The 23,188-nt window shown below is 37.0% G+C and overlaps 2 protein-coding genes across 2 annotated transcripts in view; both read left to right on the forward strand.

The window, feature by feature from the left end:
- LOC126970624 (dynamin-1-like protein) overlaps nt 1-16,182 on the forward strand; it is a 587,387-nt gene extending 571,205 nt beyond the window's left edge. Inside the window, exon 16 of the transcript XR_007730677.1 lies at nt 16,168-16,182. The gene's annotated coding sequence lies outside the window, so the exon portion shown is untranslated. The remainder of the gene's footprint in view (nt 1-16,167) is intronic.
- LOC126970618 (eye-specific diacylglycerol kinase) overlaps nt 1-23,188 on the forward strand; it is a 315,315-nt gene that overhangs the window by 118,531 nt on the left and 173,596 nt on the right. The gene's annotated exons all lie outside the window — the stretch shown is intronic.

Consider the following 23,188-nt stretch of genomic DNA (forward strand, 5'->3'; position numbering starts at 1 on the left):
TTTGCCATTAGTCTGGGGGTATTTTACTTAATCCTCTAGGACGATATACTTAAAACATAGAAACAGCTTATAGAATTACAGATAAATTGTAAAATGGCATTTATTTTCTCAAAATTGATTCCTTTAGAATTCTTTTTGATAGTATTTTCTTTAATTAACACGAGTGTTACACATTTGCGTGCGTGAAATAATGCGTAAAAGCTACATTTTTATTTTAGTTAACCCGACGTTTCAAGACCTTTCCAGAATTCGTTTTCAGGGGGACTTTACGCAAACATCTAATGTAAAACCGTTACAATTACACGCGTTTTAATCCTTTAAAAGCGTTTTATTTAAATTCTTTTTGATGTCATTTCCAATATACTAGATACTACTACCGCTTCGGAAACAAATGGCGTTCTGAGTAAGAAGAAGCGGCGCAAGAAACTCTGCCATCATTCTTTTTTTGCGCTCTTTTTAATAAAATATAAAATATTGTAGTATCATTGTTATTGCTATAAAATTATCATAATCTAGTCCCAGGCTGCTATCATTCAGCTGTGGAGTCGTAGAATTTACGACAGAGCCATTTTTAATAAAACATTTAAAGTTGTTTATAGTGAATGCCTAAGCAGTGGCTGGGACTTTATTTTAAAAGTGTATACATTTAATAATGTTATTCAGCTGACACAAAAATGTTGACAATACCTATTATCATTTCACTGCCATATTTGATTTGAGGTTTAAATTGATTAAATATAAAATCTTTTACATACTTTGCGATCAATACTAACTGTTTCATTAGTTATTTATATTATTTATATACAATAAAACAATAATATTTTAATCATTTTTCAATATACTTGATTATAAGAAAAACCCCCGTTAGGTTTCTGTTTATTTAGGCAAAATAATTCTAGATGTAGGTTAGACCTCCATTTTTTACTTCTTTACCTGGTTATTTCATATTTTTTATGTATTTATATTAATATATAATTTTCCAACTCTGATATAAATTTTATGTTCACCTGGTACCAATTAAGTACTTAAATGTCTTTATACTTACAGACATTTACATGACCTCAGCACACAAGACAAAATCATCCATCATTATTTTAACAAGTGATACCTTACTTACTTGTGTTTGCCTGGTACCAGTAACGTGCCATAAGGAACTTCTTTCTTATAAGAAAAGAAATTTTGACGAATTTGAACTGCTGTAAGATTGCGTAAAATACTAGCTGACTCAGCAAACGGCTTATCGCCATATAAAGTAATTAAAAAAAAATCAAGAATTAAAATTTTTAGGTTATAAAAAAAAGATGCAACCGATTCTCAGACCTACCAAACACATCGTACTACAATTATTGTATTCGATTGCCATCTTGCAACCCTATAGCGGTTTTGTGGATGGAACAGAATAATATAAAAATCGCGATACAAAATTTACTGTAGCTCGTAGAAGGGCAAAAAGTTTTTTAAAGTTCAAGTTACAGATATATGTATTTTTTTATGCTGAATCACAATAAAATAAAAATTATAAAAAAAAGTCAATAAATAAAAAAAATATATTGAGGGTGACTCTTATGATTTTGGGATATGAAAAATAACTATTGGCCGATTCTCAGACTACCCGATATGCATACATACAAATCGGTTCAGCCGTTTGGTTACAAACACCGGAACAGGAGAATTTTATATATTAGATTTGTCATAATAGACATACATATTCGGGAGTAAACAAAACATGGCGCAGTTAGTATTACATTGAAACTGTTTAGCGGCATATAAAGATACTACTGATCGTGAAACATATTGTTAAACAAGGCCCGAGAGACGATAAAAAATCGTGCCAATGCTATTCAGGCACTGAAAAGATTCTTGAAATAGGTCGCACGTCGTAACCTGAGATCGACAGACGGATTATCGCTTTGTGTCATCGACCTACTTCCACTTGTACCTATGTATTTATCCTGTCAATCTGCTGATACAATGAAATAGAAATACATACATAATATTATGATGTAAGTCATGTTCTTTCACCGACTTAAAAAAGGTGTACTTTTTCGGCCATACAAATAAAATTAGCATAAAGTTATACCTGAGAACTAACCAAGAAAGCTGCTCGACATTCGTAAAACTTTAGAATTATCATTGTATTGACGGTATTGTCAGCGATATAGTCAAAATATTGCATATTCTTGGTTTATTCTCAGTTATAACTTTATGCTAAGTTTATATGTAAGGCCTTTATGTTTATCTCAAAACACCGTAGTTTAGAATGGATGTTTTTAATTGGAAAAGGTATATTATATGCCATCAAAAGCACAACTTGTAAAAACAACCAAATCTCGCAACTCAGTTCTTATAACGTAAACAGTTGTGAGATCCATGTAATACCAAGTCGGTCAATTTATTCAGTCCAAACTTATCGGTCCTTCTGTCTTATGTTATTACGTAATTAGTAAACCTAGTAACATCTTATTATTAACCATATCAATATTGAAAATCCTATATTTACTAAATAAATATTACATGAAAACACAGAGTATCTTTTTTTTATTAAAATTCAGTGTATCTTACAAGTAATACATCACTACATAGTATAAAACAAAGTCGCTTTCTCTGCCCCTATATCCCTATGTATGCATAAATCTTTAAAACTACGCAACGGTTTTTGATCCGGATTTTTTTAATAGAAAGAGTGATTACAGAGAAAGGTTCATATGTACAATAACGTCCATTAAATGATGTCGTAAATAATTACATTTTTTTCGCTTACATTGCAAACGCAGGCTGAACCCTACTAGATTTATCAAAATAATGTACTAAGTATTGTACACATTGAAAAGGTCTACAGAAAACTCCACTAGGGTATATATCTATCTCTTATGGATATCCCACAATAATATTTTTTTGTCATTTACTTTTTACGACAAATAATGGCTAATTTTCGAAGCGATTTTTACCAATACAGCATTAATCCTTATCTAATTAAATACCTTAAATACATTGTTGATTTAATATAGATCTATATGGCCCTTTACAGCGTATTTTTTAAATGAATATTTTCGATTTAAGATATTACAGATTTAATATCACTTTGAATTTAGCAGCGATCAGACGCGTTCTGGACTGGACTTGTTCAAATTTAACACGTGTGTGCAGGACAACGTCTGATGGGTCCGCTAGTATGATATATAATTAATGAGATTGTTTAATGCAAGTATGTGCATAAAGCAGATATGGCTGTATTTCAAGTTACATATACCAATATGCTCCAATGCTCCTCCGAGAAAGAACAATGATAACAAAAGTTTATAAACGATGCGGGACTCGAACCCATGACCTCTCGCGTTCCGTGCGAGTTCCCTTCAAACTGGGCTAACCGTTTGAATGACGTTTCGTCATAAAATCTTGTATGCTTTATTCAACTCTTAGGTCGTGGCTTCATCTACAGGATCTACTTTACAGTTGATAACCTGCTCAAACCCAATATTTGCACAAGTCCGCAGTAAGAGACGGGACGTTATCGCGAACCCACTACACTACCCTGATGAAGGACCTCCGAATGGTCCCAAACTAGTCGGTATCCACACCGATAAATCGTGAGTAAAGCTGTGTTGATAAATAAGTACCAACAGGTGTTTGAAACAATAAGAATAATATGAAATGACAAATTAAATATGAAATGTTTCCGTACAGAGTAGACTGTGAAAAATTGAACGTTTGCATTTTGTTCCCTTTTTCTTTGAAGTATTCTTATCGTAGTGAGGGCAATTAACTTTTCTCTTTACAACCATTTGTACCTTTGTAGAGTAGCGTAAAATAGCTATAGTATATAAAGTATTCCCGGAGATTTTATACCGAGATTGTCGGTGTAAATAATTAAGTTATTCTCAAGCATTTTATGCATGAAATAAATATAATTGGCTTAGGTTTTTCTTAACGATAACATTTCTATAATTACCTTGTTGCTCTGAAATACTGCAAAGTTCTTTCTTCGCTCCATGTTTTAGTATTAATAATATAATATTGACAGACTTTGACACAAATTATCTTGCCCTAAACTAGGCATAGTCTGTACTGTGTTGCAAAGACAACGATATATTTGATACAATATACTTACTTAAACATCCATGACTCGGAAACAAACATCCATATTCATCATATAAATGTTTGCACGCACCGGGATTCGAACCCGGGACCTCTAGCACAGTAGGCAGGGTCCCCAACCTCTGGTCTATATAGCACTTGAATTTATTTTTAAAACAAAAGTTTTGATTTTTAACTTACAGGTATTTTATTTTATATCTACTAGTGATGGCGAAACAGTTGTTTTTTTTATTGATAATAATTTACTTAAAACTGTTATACGTGGCATAACAATTACTTCAAATTAAATTAAATTTGCAACCGCGGGACTCGAACTCAACTCGGGTTCCGTCCGAGCGCTCGTTCAACAGAGATCTCATAAATTTTGGTTACAAATTTAATTTAATTAATCCGAGAAGTGATCACGTTACAAATAACAAATTACTTAACACAAAAATTAATAAAGGTGTCGTTAAATATATATTTCAAAAAATTTAAGCAGTCGGTCTCAACTTCTTGAAGTCTCTCTAATATATCGTCTAACCAGACGGCATAAACACGCAGCGTTAGAATGCTTTTATGTGCTGTATTCTCGAGACCAAAAGCACAAAAGGTCAAAATCTTTTGCATACTAAATCTAAATTAACATTACACAGTTCCGGTCCCTAGCCAATGTCAGTTCAAATTTATAATACCAGAACACTTAAGAGCCGAAACCAATATTAAAAAAATCATAAGCTCTTTGAAAAAGTTACATTTGGAAAAAAGTTAATATTGTATTAATTGAAAAAAAATAAAAATTTAATGTCTGCCCCTCTGTCGTTCATTCCTATGCCTGACGAGGTGCATGTGATAGTTATTTAGTACTTTGTGTTTAATTAGTTTTTTACTAACTAAGTCGCATGTAACGCAATTTAAATAAAAAAATAAAAATGCTGATGGATTTTGTGGCAGTTATGCGTTTCGTTCAACGTTCTGCATCAAATTCTCACTACTATACAAAAACGCTGATTTACTACAAAATACATGCATATTACTAAAGCTTAGTACTAAGAGAGTTGACGGCAATACCCTTCCATAGTTTGTATAACAATGTATCAAAAAAAATAAAGTGATATATAGTCTTTTTTTTATGAAAATAAGGGACGAGACGAGCAAGACGTTCAACTGATGGTAACTGATACGACATGCTCATTACAATTCAGTGCCGCTCACGATTTTAGAAAAACCCAAAAATTCTGCGCGACTCTATAATTGCGCTCGTCACCTTGAGACAAGATGTTAAGTCTCATTTGCGCAGTAATTTCACTGGTTACGGCGCGCTTCAGACCGAAACACGGTAAAGTTTACACATTACTGCTTCATGGCAGAAATAGGTGACGGTGTGGTTCCCATAATCTGGCCGGCATCCTGTGCAAAGGAGCCTCTTACTGGTAAAAAATGGTGGACTTTTCAAAAATCCGGCCTAAAATTATGGAATTAATAGTCACTATCAACATAAAACAAACCTACTGAGGTCGGTGAGAAAGCTATGCGGTTGACCGCTGCGGTTAACCGATTCGGTTGGCAGATCTAAACGGCCAACCGCGTCAATAACCAGTACATCAATTTGTTATATTTTTAAAGTGATAACCCTCACTTCTAGGATTAATACACAAATAAAATTTGAACTTCACTCGAACGGTTAACTAAGTTGGAAGAGCACTCGCATGGAACGCGAGAGGTCGTGGGTTGGAGTCCTGCATCGTTCATACAATTTTGTTTGTGAACCGATACATCGTCATGCATATAACCAACCGGACTGGCTAATCGCTGCGGTCAACCGCATAGCACTGTCACCGGCCTAAGTACTTGTTTATTGTTTTATTTATGCAATACAGTCTTAGTCCAATTCATCACGGGGCCTGCAACGTCAAGTTTTCCTAATGATTTACGTATCATCATCATCAGCTGGAAGATGTCTACTGTTGGACAAAAGCCTCCCCCAAAGATCTCCACGATGAACTGCGCTGCCCTCACCCAACGTGTTCTGGCGATCTTGACCAGATCGTTGGTAAATCTTGTGAGGGCCACACTGCCTCTTCCGGTACCTGGTCACCATTTGGGGACCTTACTGCCCCCCACCAGCCATCTGTCTGTCGAACTATGTGCCCTGCCCACTGCCACTTCAGTTTTGCAATCAATTGCTATGTCGGTGACTTTGGTTCTCCTTCGGATCTCCTCATTTCTGAGTCGATCTCGCAGGGAAACTCCGAGCATATCCCTCTCTATTGCCCATTCATTTACGTATAAAGCTGTGAATTGTAACTCACAAAATAACAGTTGTTGAGATCTGTCAATAGTTCTATAGGGATTATTTTGTGACAATCTCGTATTAGTAATTTTATAACGATGACGATGTATATGTCATACCTATAATATACCTGACGACCTGTATAGCCGAGTGGTTAGCGATCCTACCTACTAAGCTAGAGGTCCCGGGTTCGAATCCCGGTAGGTGCAAGCATTTATATGATGAATATGGATGTTTGTTTCCGAGTCATGGATGTTTAAATGTATTTATGTATGTTTATATGAATTTATGTATGTTTAAGTAAGTATATTGTATTAATTATATCGTTGTCTTGTAACCCATAACACAGGCTATATATGCTTAACTTGGGGCAAGATAATTTATGTAAAAAGTGTGTCAATATTATTATTATTATATAATTTGATATTCAAGACACAAGTAGTTTACCTTCTTAGTTTAGATATCACTAAAGTATATATTAGCACTAATGTAAAATAATATTTAATTGACCTAAATGGATAATTATAAATTAACAACTTTATAAAATTTCTGATTACTTTTCTTTAAGATTGGCACCTCTCGTAATAATACAGTATTTGTACATTATAATAAGTTTTAATGGATAATTAATGATTTATTATTCTTATTATATCATCTGTTCATTTAGATACGTATGGAAATTGTGTATAGAACTATAGCAGTAGCAATTCTAACAGAATATATACGTCTGCATATTAGTGCTGGCATCAATCTGTAACTGATGGAAAAAAAGAGAGATTAGAGGCTTATATTGAAATGTCCGCACGTATTCATGTTGACGTCATGAATTTTCTGACAATTTACAAATGTAATATATAAAATTCTCGTGTCATGGTGTTAAACATTGAACTCCTCCGAAACGGCTTGACCGATTCTCATGAAATTTTGAGTGCATATTGGGTTTTTTTGATTGCATTGCATTTTTCATCCCCCTAAATGTTAAGGGTGGTCCACACGAATTTTTTTTTTTAATTTTTTTGATTATGAGTCAGCATTAAAAATACATACAACTTCAAATTTTCACCCATCTACGATCAACACTTACTTTTGTATCGCGATTTTAATATCGGCAATACAACGTTTGCTGGGTCAGCTAGTAAATTTATAAACTGGATATGTAAAAAACTAGATTTTTATTCGATGAAACTTACATTATATAAGTTATTACCTACTATATATATGCATTTTCTGTAGTAATTATTATGACGGGTACTCTCCATGTATATTTTATTAATTTGAAGCCGATATTTCGATCCAATTGAATGAATTGGATGAGTGAGTTTGTTATCTTATATTACCATGACAATATCGCATATTATAATAATATAGAATTGTACAGCACTTCAAATTTAAAAGTATGTTAATTAAAAACATATATAATTAATATTTTTAATTAACATTATGTAGTAGACATTAACATTACGTTCGATGAGGGCAGCGCATGACCGATTGTCGTGGAGATCTTTGGGGGAGGCCTTTGTCCAGCAGTGGACGTCTTCCGGCTGATGATGATGTAGTAGACCTAAAGAAAATACTTAGATGATTGTTATATTCAGACAGTTATTACCAAAAGTGAAATACTGATGTATTTAGAATATCTGTGAAAAAATCCAAATAATTATTTGAGGAAATGATACCAGCTAGATCCAAAGTTCTTATAGATCTATATATATCACATTTTTTTTGGCTTCGACAGAAGATGTGTTTATATATCTATCAATAGTAGGAACATACGAGTGACTTTTGTGTGTCATGAGAATGACCGACGGCTCCCTACCTAATTTGTTACGTGTTAGCACCACCAGTATAATTCGGCAAATATATACTCCTCGCAAATAACTGGAGGAATGAGACTTAACATCTTATGTCTCAAGGTGACGAGCGTAATTGTACTGCCACTCAGAATTATTGGGTTTTTCATGAATCCTGACCGGCACTGCTATGGGCAGGACTTAGCAATTACTGTCAGCTGAACATCCTGCTCACCTGTCCCTTATTTTCATAAAAAAATAGCAATAATATACTTCTTACTAGATACCAATAACACGAGTAACGCTTGCTATAGTTATCGCTTTGAATGTTCACTTTTATCGCCTATTTATACGTCTCGAATGTCTGGGTTAGAAACAAGAAAGAAAAATAGCATGTTTTCATAAACAGCTCTGTTTACAAGAACGGCTAGGTATATCAAGGTTAAGGTTTATTTACGTAAGCACCTATCAAATACTCTTGCCATTCCCTCGTGGCATTCATAACAGAATTAATGATGAAAAAAAACCCCGTAAGTTCTTGCATTCTCTTCGCTCTTCTTTGTAATGACTGTACCGTCAAGAGTGTACATATTTAGGGGTGAGTGACCCTTATCGTTTAGGGGTATGAAATTCCGATTCTCAGACCTACCCGATATACACAGAATTTTTCCAAAAAAATACTTAAGCTGTTTCGGTGGAATTTGGTAACAAACACCGGGACACGATAATTTTATACTCGTATATAAGATTTCAGTGTAAGTTGTTTGGCCGCCACCTTTTTTATCCTATTTAATTAATTGTGCTGTAGAACACACTGCCTCAACATTTTTGCTGGTTTACTAAAGAACAACCCACTCACAGACACATTCTTAGCATTAGCTATTCCGTTGTTCCCTTCGAGTACGGTTTCTACAAAAATATAACGACCATTCAAAAGTCCCACGTAGACAGTGAACCTTTTTAAATCCTTTGAGATTAAGCCTTCCTATTTAAATAAAGATTAATATCTGGAAGACTTGCTTGATGTCCGTTGATGATTTCTGATGCTGAGATTAGATATTCATGGATTAATGCCATATTTTAGTTTATATGTACAAATCTGTGTTTAATAACTTAAAACCAAAAGGAAAGTTATTCTGCAGAAATACATTTTTATCAATGACGTTCTATACTATACATACTCGTATAAGGACATATCATGCGAATTTGATAGCGGCACGGCAAAAGCATAAAGTGTGCTTACATTTGCTAGAAACTGTCATAACCATAATGTTAACACCAGGAACAGACATAAGCTTATAATGCCTACTACTCGGCTAAGTCGAGTTAGTAAGTCTTTTGTGGGGCGATGTATATGCTTTTACAACAAGATTTCAGAAAATGTTCAAAACAAAAATATTACGTTATTCAAAAGAATTGTTAAAATTCGTTTGTGTGGTAAAGGTTACTATAACATAAATGACTTTTTTAATGATACCACAGATTGGGAATGGAGTGGCTGCCCTCAGGATATTAAATAATAAGTTTAATTGTACAATATTACTTTGTAAACATATTTCTTGATGAAAAATAAAAGAGCCCGCTGAGTTTGTTGCGCCCATTCTTCTCAGGCCTGAGGCATTCATTTTCGAATGGGTGGTAGTTTTTTTTTGACTTTCAATAAGTGATGTTACATCCTATCTATATATATATATATATATAAATGAATTGCTGTTCGTTAGTATCGCTAAAACTCGAGAACGGCTTGACCGATTTGGCTAATTTTGGTCTTGAATTATATGTGGAAGTCCAGGGAAGGTTTAAGGTTTGAATAAACATGAAAATCCTAGGATTTAAATAAGAACAACAATTTTGATTTTCCTCCGACGTGTCCCCGTCGTTCAGAAATCAAATAAAAATAATAGTTTAAAACGAATAACTAATTACAATTTTTATATCTTTCTAACTTTCTGAGGAGGTAAAAAATAAACTTCCTTAAAACTTATAAAATGATTCCTTTTGTTTGTTTTAAGTTTATTTATACAAAAGTTATGTCTTTTATTTATCGATTGAGGCAGTACGAAGTCTGCCGGGTCAGCTAGTTTTGAATAAAAATATTTGAATTGTCTTTAAGCACACTTTTGTCCTCAGGAGGCGTGTGTCAACTGTCACTGCACGAATCGGGTTTTAAATTCAACAGACGTAACCCAAACTGAATAAATATACATTGCTGCTTATCGGGCAATAATATTTTAAGCAATTGGGGTAGTTGTGGCAATATAGCAGTCGAAGCATCCTCCTCCTCGCATCGTTTTCCTCATTACTGAGGGTCGTGACTCCCCCGCTGCATCAGTTTCTCCGTACGATTCCTCTCCATCTACTGCGATCCTTAGCCTTATGAAGGGTATCATGGAAGTTGATGTTCAGAGAAGATCGTATTTGGTCTGACCATCTCGTAGGACTGGTGGGATTTCGGCTCTGTTTTTATACGACGTGATTTGTCCATATGTATCCGTCATTGACAGTTTTTGTATATGCATTTTTGCAAATCATGATCCTTTGCATTAATTTCACCAAGTTTCTCATAATCACTTCAAAGCGTGTTTAACTTCTCCACAATATGGCACCTTCATGTGCTCAATGATTTATTACATTGTATTGTAAAAATGTCTTTCGCATAATTGGTTTTCATAAATTGTGTTTTTTTTTTAAACATAAGCTTTAAAAAGCCTTTTTATTACCTAATTGAGGCTATTAAAAAATTGTCCCAGTAATTAATCACAGTTGTGTCTGTGTTACGCAAAAATAATTTATGTAAATAAAATTATTGGTTGACCAATACCAGTGGGAGGCTCCTTTGTACCGGATGCCGGCTAGATTATGGATACCACAACGGCGTCTATTTCTGCCTTGAAGCAGTAATGTGTAAGCATTACTGCGTTCCGGTCTGAAGGGTGCCGTAGCTTGTGAAATTACTGGGCAAATGAGACTTAACATCTTATGTCTCAAGGTGGCAAGCACGTAGTGCCGCTCAGAATTTTTGGGTTTTTCAATAAACCTGAGCGGCACTGCATTGTAATGGGCAGGGCGTATCAATTTAATTACCTTTTTTTCATAATAAAAAATCTTTTTTACAATTTTAATTTGGTGTTTTCTTTTCAATAGGTGCGATCTGCATCATTCGATGAGATCCAATTGGAAGCTGCTCGTGGGTCGAGCGCCAGTGCCTTGCTGTCAGTACCTTCACAGCAGGGCACTCGCAGCCGATCCTTTGACTCCGCTGGATCTGATGACTCTGGCACTTATTTAGAGGTAAGTTTTAGATTTTAGCAATACGTTTTTAATGTAGCTATGGAGATAGGTGAACTCCTTATGATATTTTCCTTTTATGAATATGCTGGCCTTATCCAACATATTCCGACGATCTTGACCAGATCGTCGGTCCATCTTGTGGGGGCCTACCAACACTGCGTCTTCCGGTACGTGGTCGCTATTCGAGGACTTTACTGTCCCAACGGCCATCTGTCCGTCCAACTATGTGCCACAACAGTTTATCAATCTTATGGACTATGTCGTTAACTTTGGTTTTCCTTCGGATCTCCTCATTTCTGATTCGATCTCGCAGGGAAACTCCGAGCATATCCCTCTCTATTGCCCTCTGAGCGGCCATGAGCTTTCTTATAAGGCCCATAGTTAGCGCCCACGTCTGCGTACCGTAAGTCATCACTGACAACACACACTGGTTGAAAACCTTCGTCTTCAGACACTGCGGTATTTGGGACGAGAAGATTTTACGGAGCTTTCTGAATGTTGCACGATCCGAGTTGTATTCGACGAGTGACCTCTTTTTCGAATTACAATCTAGCCTTAGGCTAATAAGCAATTTAATTTTAACTTAATTTACTCAGTAGAGTAATACTGTCCATTAGCACTATTTACCTTATGTCTAAAAAGCCATCAGGCTTTTTTAGCAATCTGAGGAAAAATATACTTGGGTGTCACCAGTGGTGTCAGTTCATGGTTAGCTACCTGATGGTAGCTTATCATTACGTCCGTCAGCTTTCTTGCAATACCGGAGAAACCAGAAGAGATATTTTATCACTTCTATAACCACAAAAATACATGACACTATGAACACTCATTCTCACTATCATCATCAACCGGAAGACGTCCACTGCTGGACACAGGCCTACCCTAAATATCCCCACGACAATCGGTCCTGCGCTACCCTCATCCAACGTATTCCGGCGATCGTGACCAGATCGTAGGTCCATCTTGTAGGAGGCGTACCAACACTGCGTTCCGTACGTGGTCGCCATTCGAGGACTTTACTACTCCAACTGCCACAATGAACACTCAACTTCGGTTGAGTCCAAAAAAAATCATCAGAAAGATGTTACTCATACCATGTAAATGGTAAAGAGCAATCTATAGACTTTTTACTTCTTTGGTTATATAATAATGATACAATAATAATTATATTGACACTAACACAAATTATCTTTCCAAACTAGGCATAGCCTGTATACTATGGGTACAAGACAATTCGATATATTTAATACATATTTACTTACTTATACATCCATGACTCGAAAAAAAAAATCCACATTTATCATATAAATTGTTTGCACATACCGGGTTTCGTACCCGGGACCTCTAGCTCAGTAGGCAGGGTGACTAACCTATATAGAATTAGCCTGCCTAGGATTGGCGAAAGTTGTCAGTCGAGCGTGGGTGTAATTTGTGGTTGAATTATCCAAGCCAATGCTCCAGCTACCGAGGCGAAACCGACACATTCCGAAGCCAAATGCGTACACCGCAATTCACGGCTTTTACGTTAATAGTTCTATTATCCATACGATTTATGTTTGGCTATTCATGAGATTTATGTTTCCAAATAAGACAGACACTCAACACTGCAACTATATTGTGTACGGCCTCTCGCGACTTGGCGCGATATTCATTTTTTTCCATTATTCTAAATCATTAAAATAAAATCAGTTTAGCAGTTTCAACAACAGTAATGTGTAAGCATTACTGTTTTTCGGTCTGAAGGGCGCCGTAGCTAGTGAAATTACTGGGCAAATGAGACATCATCTTATGTCTCAAGGTGACGAGCGCAGTAGTTGTAGTGCCGCTCAGAATTTTTGGGGTTTTTCAAGAATCCTGAGTGGCACTGCATTGTAATGGGCATGGCGTATCAATGAACGTCCTGCTCGTCGTGTCCCTTAATTTCATTAAAAAAAAACTGAAGAAGAGTGAAAATAGCCATAATTTTTGATAAGAAAGTAGGAATGATTTTCCTGGATTATTTTTTAAGAAATCTAAATGTATATCAGTATTTAAAAGTGTTTTTAAAAACCTTATTGGAATAAAAATATGATAAAGATAGACACAACTACTCAGAAGGGGTTATTCACTATCTACGTGCCGTGCCGCACCTTGTTCTCAAAAACGGTGAAAGGGAGAAACACAAAGACTTTTAAAGTAATATCCTTGAGTAAGTTTCGTATCGCTTACATTATGTAGGTGGCGAGAAAAGGTTACACTAAAATAGGGTGACTCGAAAACAAAATAGGTTCGGAGAATTTCGCAAAGGCGCCGTTGATAAATTAATATTCTGAATTTTAATACATCAAAACCTGTCCCATATAGCCCATTGGATAGTGACCCTGCCTAATGAGCCTGAGGTATCGGGTTCGAATCCCAGTAGGTACAAACATTTTTTTTTATGAAAATAAGGTACGAGACGAGCAGGACGTTCCGCTGATGGTAATTGATACGCCCTGCCCATTACAATGCAGTGCCGCTCAAGATTATTGAAAAACCCAAAAATTCAGAGCGGCACTACAATTTCGCTCGTCACCTTACATTACATACCTATAGGATACATTTAGCATCGAATGGTGGTAGTTCCAAGTCGATACGATCAGTGGTTTAAGCATGAAAGAGCCTCAAACACAGACCATACGCTTTATATTAGCTTCACCTGTATGTTTGTATGTTTATAACCGACTTCTTTGGGCGCGATTTTGACCCACTTTAAACGGCTAGATTTCGTTCAAACTTTGTAGGTTTATCGAGGACCGATGACATCACACTAATTTGACTAAAAAATTAAAAATAAATAATAGTTACAAAAACTAAAAAGCACGCTTTGTATAAAATTCAACTAAAAAATAGAAAATAAATATAAATTGAAAATAGTGTAAATAAATAATAATTCTTCTACACCCCACGCTTTTTTTACAATAAAACATATTTTTTACACTATTTTCAATTTAAATTTATTTTCTATTTTTTAGTTGAATTTTATATAAAGCGTGCTTTTTAGTTTTTTTTAACTATTATTTATTCATTATATATATATATATATAAATAGATTATTTTATTATGCATTTATACCATCAGCCTATCGGCCAAAATAAACCGTGAATGTGTGACGTCACAATTTTTAGGGCTTAGGGCATGCTCACCGTGCTCACAACTGTAGATCCGCGCTTGCTCAGATAAGCTGTTGTAATATATTACAAGATTTAATGAATGTTTTGTTTTTTCCATCAGGTACCACGATTGTGGTCAAGACGCCGTTCCGGAAAAGGTACTCCACCGCCATGTGTTCACTGTCGTCATATGGAAACATGGCTGTCTCGGCGAAGCGAAGAACGTTCAACACCTGAACGGCCTCTCGGATCATCCTCAGCCGAAGACGACGAAGATGATGATGACGACAGTGATTTGGAACCACCCAGAATTCTTTTGGCACCTGCTCCACCATCGAGGTCATTTCAAGCGTCAGATCCTCAATCACCCCCGCCATCGCCCGGAGCTCCGTCTTTTGAACTCCAGCCTCCAACCGATGAAATACCAATTCTACCACAGAGAAGACGATCTATATCAAGACAAGAAGCATTCTTCGTTGAACCAACTGGGAGTTCTCTTGAAAACGTAAGAGCTTCTGAAGAGGCTAACAACGGAACGAGGGAGCCATTTGTACACGATATATACCTAGCAGTTCCTGATCTAAAACGTGATCGCGCTGCATCAGTCGATTCCAGTTTCTCTAAAGTCTCTGGTGGCGGCAGAGCTGAAGAGTTATGTGAAAACAGTAATTCTTTAACAGTACCTGGGACTAGTCTTCGTTCGCGGTCTGTGGATATCGTTTTACCAACTGCTGAACAATCCCGGTACAAGGCATTGGCACTAACTTCGGCACAAGTCCCTCCCACGCCAACCTATGAAGTTCCACCAGTAGCAGAACCAGACGCTCCTATAGTTCTCCATGTTCAAGACAGGTCAGTGTTAGACTAAAACATCTTACTAATAAACTTGATTAAACCGCTTATGTTTTTTTTTGCCTTTTATTTACTTTCGTCCCTTGCGTTATTGAAACATAATGTTGGTCGTATCAAATTATATTTCCTTTGTGTCTATATTTTTTTCACAGACCACTTTGTGTTTCAACGAAAAGTTTCCTATCACAATTCGACAAAGGTAAAGTTTCAACATGATATGCTTTGTGTGGCATTTTGCTTTGTGAAATGTGAAACTAAAATGGTTTTTCTGCACATCAATAATACACAGTCAAGGGCGCTACCATAATTCTTTTATTATAAATTTTACACGTTCATTTCGTAATGGTGAATTCGCCTGCTTAGATATATTTTTTATAATTGATCATTTCATAGGCTCTGATTTTATTTTCATATAACCCTATCTAATTTTCTATAATGTTATGTTTAAGCGTTATAACACGTGCTATCTGCCAGTGTGAAAATCGTCAAAATTAGCTTAGCAGATTCCGAGTAAAATCTAAATACATTCTGTAATAAACAGCTACTTTAACTTTAACATTTACAAGTGGGAGACTCCTTTGCAGAGGATGCTATGCCGTCTAGATTATGGGTACTACAACGGCGCCTATTTTTGCCGTGAAGCAGTAATGTGTAAGCATTACTGTTTTTCAGTTTGAAGGGCACCGCAGCTAGTGAAATAACTGGGCAAATGAGACTTGACATCTTATGTCTCAAGGTGACGAGCGCAGTTGTAGTGCCGCTCAGAAGTTTTGGGCTTTTCAATAATCTTGAGCGGCACTGCATTATATTGGGAAGGGCGTATTACCATACCATTTTCATTAAAAAAAAACTACATTTATTGTTATTTCATAAGCGATCGTCTCAACGTTGATTATACATATAAAATAGAATTTAATATTAAGTAGGCAAGAAATTGCAACTCAAATAAGACCGGTATCAAATCATTGCCTCCAACGAACGACTTGTTATTTGAGTTCGGAAATTACTTTACGACTTGCTATTGACATTACTATTTTATAGGCCTTATATTAGTTTCGCCTGTGTATATATCTATGTATGTATGTGTATATATCTATGTATGTAACAGCATAATCTTATGACGTGTTTTTCACCCACTTAAAATCGTCCGATATATTCGAAATTACACGAATGAAGGACCGATGGTAATAGATTATATTTTAAACGTTTAGATAGAATCTCTTGCTGTTAAACAGCTGAATAAAACAGGCCAGGTTTAATACAATAGTGTGCGTGACAAGCTACGTTTTGCACTCGCAATTTGTGTTAGTGTGCATGCATTGCTCAAAATTGACGTTAATTCTAAACTCAATTTTTTTCGACGTTTTCGTAGCTGTTATAGTCTATCAAGACGTATAAATGATCCAAGGGTAATACAATATTTTAAATACGATAGCATTGTTTCCTAAGTTGGATTAGGACTAAGACGTGGACGATAAACAACAGACAGAGCCTTACGACACTTAGTTGCGGTTATTAAAAAAAAAAAAAAAAATTACAAATTGAAAAACTAAAAAAATATATTACAAATTTGATAAGAATTTTTAAAAATGTAAACTTAATTCTATACCAATATATAGTCCACTGTTTTATATCGATATATAGTTTACATCGCTATAGAACAAAGAACATATTTTAAAAATGATTTTTACTTTTTAAAGCGTATTAATTAAAAAAAATATATAAATTTTTTTTGGAACATTGTATCATTGCAAAAAAAAAAATACTGTACCACGGCATTGCAGCCGTATTACAACACTAAATGCCAGCGACCTTGAGCCATATGAGTTCACGGCTGCCGGCCCGCCATCTATGTAACAAAGCCAATATTTTCAAAATTCTTGCGTGGAAAACAGTTTATATGCTTACAATCCTCGTTATTCACTACTAATCTGAATAAATGAACCTACACAAAAAAGTACAAGCTACAAGAATAACTTTTCTGAGAGAAGTACCAAAAAAATGCGTCACGCCATGCCAAAAAACTTGTTTAACTTCAAAGAAAAGTGGTAGTTCAAAAAGGCTCGGCAGTGTTAACTATGACCAACAGCAAGCATTAGCAACCTACAAATAAGACTTAAGGATATGTGTAACAGGATTAAGTAAGTGTTCATAGCTCGAGCTGCTATACTTTCACCACAAAACTTGTCTAAAAACACCATGTTTGCGTGTTTTCTGCTTACTCTTCGCCTTAATAGGAAAACGTTCAGTCTACCCTCAACACGCACAAATTATGGTCAACATTCTAGTTTATATCGCGTTTCTTCTCTATATAATGAAGTCTGCCAGGAATTAAACATATTCAATCCGTCAGTCCCTCCAAGTTCAGAAGACTTCTGCTAAAAGAAATGGATCATTAGCTTGGAGACTGTGGGTTTGAATTGTGTACATCTATAGGTCAATTATTATTTTTAGGTTTTATTGAAAATCTAGAACACATTTAGAAGAATGCATCCAGAAGGAGGCACTCGCCCCTACAAGTTAACGTATATTTCTGTCTTATACAATATTTTGAGTGTATCCCGTTTAGTGAAACTATAAAAAATAGCTAGTTTGCTAGGCTGGTAGCTTATCACGTAGGCCTATAACAGTCATGAAAGAATAGTTATTTATGCAACTGTTGTTGTTGTTGGGGTATTAAAACACGAATGTGGGTTTATATGTGATAATAGTATCACATGAGTGTTTAATACTTAATTATCAACAGTTGCATACAAGACTTTATCTAGACCCATAATATCTGAATCCTCTAAAAGATTCTGAAAGCTTACTGCTCACATTTAAAACATCCAGTCCTAGTAGTAACCTGATATCATGCATTACTGATTCTATACAAATAAGCTAAGTATTAATGAAACATTTATTTTAGTGGTAATTTGCAGCATTTAAAATATCTGGCGGTGTGCTGTCAAAAATTTAACCGCTCATTTTTTGTAAACAAAACAATAAAAATATCGAAGAAAAATGGCGGGTATTCGAATAACCTACTTGATTATACGGCGCGCGACGTTCTGGCAGCGTGGAACGCGCGTAAACAAAAATGTTCTTTTTTTGAAATTCATACAGATACCACGCATCGAGCAATAAGAATTTGGCTGTCTTTTGAAACTCTTTGCGCATGAAGGGATCGAAAAAAAAAACAAATGAGTGTTATTATGAAATTCAGTACAACATTACATCATCCGTGAATGATGTAATTGCCATTAGGACATTGGGTGTTTTAATGTTGCCAATAAGCTAACTGTTTCAGAATCTTTAATAGAGGATTTCAAAGCATGGGATCTACACCCATGCAATTCTTTAGAGGATGTAACATACTCGTACATTTTATACGATCGAAGTCGGGGGCACTGGCGTGTAATGGGTGGAGTCGATAGCTTAACATCAGGTACCTACAGCTCGTATGACAAACATAAACACTAGCCTATTGGGGTTCTGGCTACATGAAATTTAAGCAAGATTTCAAATTCAATTTCCATATTTCTTGATTATATTACTAATTTATGTGAATTTATTATAATACTATCGGTGCCGCGATCAGCGTTTACTTTCATCTTACTAAACTTTAATATATTTTTTATTTTTTTTTATGGAATAGGAGGACAAACGAGCGTACGGGTCACCTGTTGTTAAGTGATCACCGCCGCCCATACTCTCTTGCAACACCAGAGGAATCACAGGAGCGTTGCCGGCCTTTAAGGAAGGTCTACGCGCTTTTTTTGAAGGTACCCATGTCGTATCGTCCCGGAAACACCGCACAAGGAAGTTCATTCCACAGCTTTGTAGTACGTGGAAGAAAGCTCCTTGTATGGTGAGGATGATATCCTAACTTGTGGCGTGTCGTGCGAAGGTGGAATTCGGCGTCAGGAATTAGGTAAAACAGCTCTTCGGAACACTCCCCGTGATAAATGCGGTAGAAGACACACAATGAAGCGACGTCTCTACGCAACGCCAAGTGATCCAGCCGTTCACAGAGTACTGGGTCCCCGACAATTCGCGCTGCTCTGCGTTGCACGCGGTCAAATGGATCGAGCTGATACTGGGGTGCGCCAGACCAGAGATGACAGCAATACTCCATGTGTGGCCGGACCTGCGCTTTGTACAGCGCTAGAATGTGGGCCGGCTTGAAGTATTGCCGTGCTCTATTAATGACGCCCAGTTTCTTTGAAGCCAATTTGGCTTTGCCCTACAGATGGCCACGGAATTGGCAATCGCTCGAGATTTCGAGACCCAGTATTCCGATACTAGGTGAGGCTTTTAGGGAAGTGTTGTCGAAGAGCGGTGATGCGACAAATGGGGTTTTTTTAGTGGTAAACGCGCAAACTTGAGTCTTCTGGGGGTTAAATTGGACAAGGTTCAATTTACCCCATTCCGCGACCTTCTCAAGAGAGGACTCGATAGAAGACACAAGTTTCTCCCGGCACTGGTCGACGATTTCCCGAGAGAGACGTGCATGGCCCGTGTATACGGCATCACCAGTGCTGTCATCTGCATAGCAATGAATGTTGGAGGTGTCCAACATATCATTGATATGCAGAAGAAACAGCGTAGGAGATAGCAAACAGCCTTGGGGCACTCCAGCATTCACGGGCTTCGGGTTCGAGCAATGTCCTTCGACAACGACCTGTATGCTGCGCCCAGTGAGGAAGCTGGAGGTCCACTTGCACAAGCTCTCGGTAAGCCCAAATGATGGAAGTTTAGAGAGGAGCGCCTTATGCCATACACCATCAAAGGCCTTCGCTATATCCAGGCTAACTGCCAGGCCTTCCCCCTTGCTTTCAATAGCCGCAGCCCATCTATGTGTTAGGTATACCAGAAGATCACCTGCCGACCGACCATGGCGAAACCCGTATTGTCGGTCGTTGATCAACTGGTGACCCTCTAGGTATACCAAGAGCTGACGGCTAATTATGCTCTCCATGATTTTGGAGAGCAGGGAGGTAATAGCAATAGGCCTGTAGTTTGCCGGATCCGAACTGTCTCCTTTTTTTTGGATCGGATGGACAAGGGCTGACTTCCATGAGTCAGGGACTACGCCTTTGGAATAAGAGTGCCGGAATAAACGCGTTAGCACCGGCGTCAACTCAGGGGCACACGTTCTAAGCACGATTGGAGAAATGCCATCCGGCCCGCTCGACTTCCTGACGTTTTCTGTCTGAACTGTACTTCAGGCATGGAGCTCTGACACCGCGGGATGGTCGGCGGTGTTTTTCCGTTGTCGTCAAGAGTCGAGTTGGAGGCGAAAAGAGCGCACAGGAGATCGGCTTTCTCTTTTGCCGTATGGGCCAGGGTGTCATTCCTCATGTGCAACGGCGGCATGGACGGCTGGCTGAAGTTACCAAGAGCAGCTTTCGATAACGACCAGAACTTGCGTGTTCCGGTCGGGTAACTGGAAAGCTGCTCGCCGATTTTGACGACGTGTTTTGACTTTGCACGGGCGATTTGCCGCTTAAAAAATCTGGAAGCACGATTGTATTTCCTCTTTAGAACTATGCAGTTCGGATCCTTTGGGCCCAGCGCCGCAACACACAGATCGCCCTGCGTAGTCTGTGGTACGTGATCCAAGCCATTCGGCATTGTGGCCGTTGAAATCACCCAAGACTACGATTTTAGCGGAGGGGATATGTGCAAGCACGTCGTCAATTGCCGCTTGAACGCAGCCCATGAGATGATCGGTTTCTGCGTTACCACTATGGGACCTGTAGACTCACGCATAGATGCGGACGCGGTCCTCTAAATCTACGCGGAGCCAGAGAGTGGACAGGTCCCTACCCTCAAAATTACCGAGACGACGACAGCAGATATCCTACCATACATATACAGCACATACCCCGGCATGAGGCAAAAAATTGTGCTCAATTTTGTACCCGGGGTTCGTTTAATATGACGTATCGCTAGGTCGAGATATCTGCGTCTCCGTAAGGAAACACAAGGCCGGCTTCGCCGTCTCAAGGTGGTGGTGGACGGCGTTTAAGTTGGAGTGAATTCCCCTGATATTGCATAAGTCCACGTTGAGTGTGGAGCGGGGTGCCGTGGTGTTACTGCCTAGTTTGTCCTTGGTCATGCGCGATACTGTGCCCTCCCCAGAATACGAAGGGCAGCCCGAGCTAGAGTGCTCGGGGAGGGATTCTCCGACTCTGGTAGAGCCGGTACCCTCCTGGGGACTATCTCTTTAGGGACCGCTTTCATAATCTTTGTTGGGGATGGGGGGGGGAATTGCCTCCGGTCCTCGACACTAACCTATGCGAAACATAGCGGCACTAGGCCGCTACTTCACGCCGGTATTCTGTGCGAGTGTGGTAATTAACCCAGACGAGTCTGGCCCGATTGTGCTGAAGCTTATTTGCAAACCAATCAGAATGAAACAAATAATAAATCTTATAGGTGGCATTCAAATTGGTTTACATGTAGCTGATTTAATATGATAAACAGACAAAAAATTAAAAAAACTTTCTGTTAATCTCAGTTACATAAACACAACCCGTAAATTTATTCATAGTTTTATGAAATAGATTATAAATTATAGTTTATTTAAAAAAAACAGACGGATGACATTTATGAAACGAACACACCACAAATTGGGCTAAGAGGGCTAAGAGGTAGCATTATAACATCAATTACATGATACTGCGCCCATTTTAAAATGATTCCGTTTAAAACCGAATTATAAAATATCAATAAATACTTTACTATACTTAAAGTATTATTATTGGTCTTTGAGGAGACTTTCAATATAATGTCAATAGAATGCTAATTAATTTATGATGTCTTTGATATATTTTCAAAGAGCCGTTATGTATTACGGGAATATCTCACTAACTCCCAATTTAAAAAATATTAAAATTGAACTCCTAAGAATAAATTATTTTTGTAAACATTACTGTGAAACCTAAGATTGATTGTGTAACATTTTGGCTTATTTCATATTGCTTTCAGTGTGTATGCTTATTGTTTAACATTAATGCCAAAATAATGCAATGCGAAGGCTCTGCGGGCCTACCATGAACTCTTATTGCGATTCATTTGACAACCTAAAATGAACTGCTTTGCTATTTCGTACCACGACGTCATTAGAGCTATCCAATTTAGGTTGACTTCAAATCAAGCCGGAAATTGAATCGCAAACTCTTTTAGTTCGTTCATTCATTAGTACCATGAGGTAATATTTCAACCTAAACTGGATAGCTTATATGTCGCAGTGAGCGATCCAAAAAAAAGTCCTATTTCTTAGCGGAAAGTGAATGTTTTGTTAGTAACTTTTGAAAAAATAGTGAAAACATACAGAAAAAGAAAATGGAATTAATTAAAGATGAGATGAGAATATTTTATTGGACTTTTTTATAAAACAAATTACTGAAAATAAATAGCGAAAATGAAAATACTAAAGATAAGGCAGTAAGGCCGCCTGTTCGCAAGGACGAATTAAAAAAAATATACTCTGAGCTCCTGTCAAATCAGACATGAATGGAGGTGCTTTCATAACTCGTTTTAATCTGTTTATTTTTACGAAAACCTTTAATTTTTAATTCAAAGAACTATATAAATATATATAATTATTACTTAAAAAGTACTAAAAAGGGCTTAATGGCTTATAATTTGGCGCTATAAAGCTCAAATTTAAAATGTATTTGTAGTAATTTCAATGAAATAAAACATCATATTCGACTATGACTAATTACTTGACCATAACTATGTTATGGTAGATAACTTAAATAGCA

This window comes from Leptidea sinapis, chromosome 21, assembly GCF_905404315.1.
Source record: "Leptidea sinapis chromosome 21, ilLepSina1.1, whole genome shotgun sequence".
Lineage (NCBI taxonomy): Eukaryota > Metazoa > Arthropoda > Insecta > Lepidoptera > Pieridae > Leptidea > Leptidea sinapis.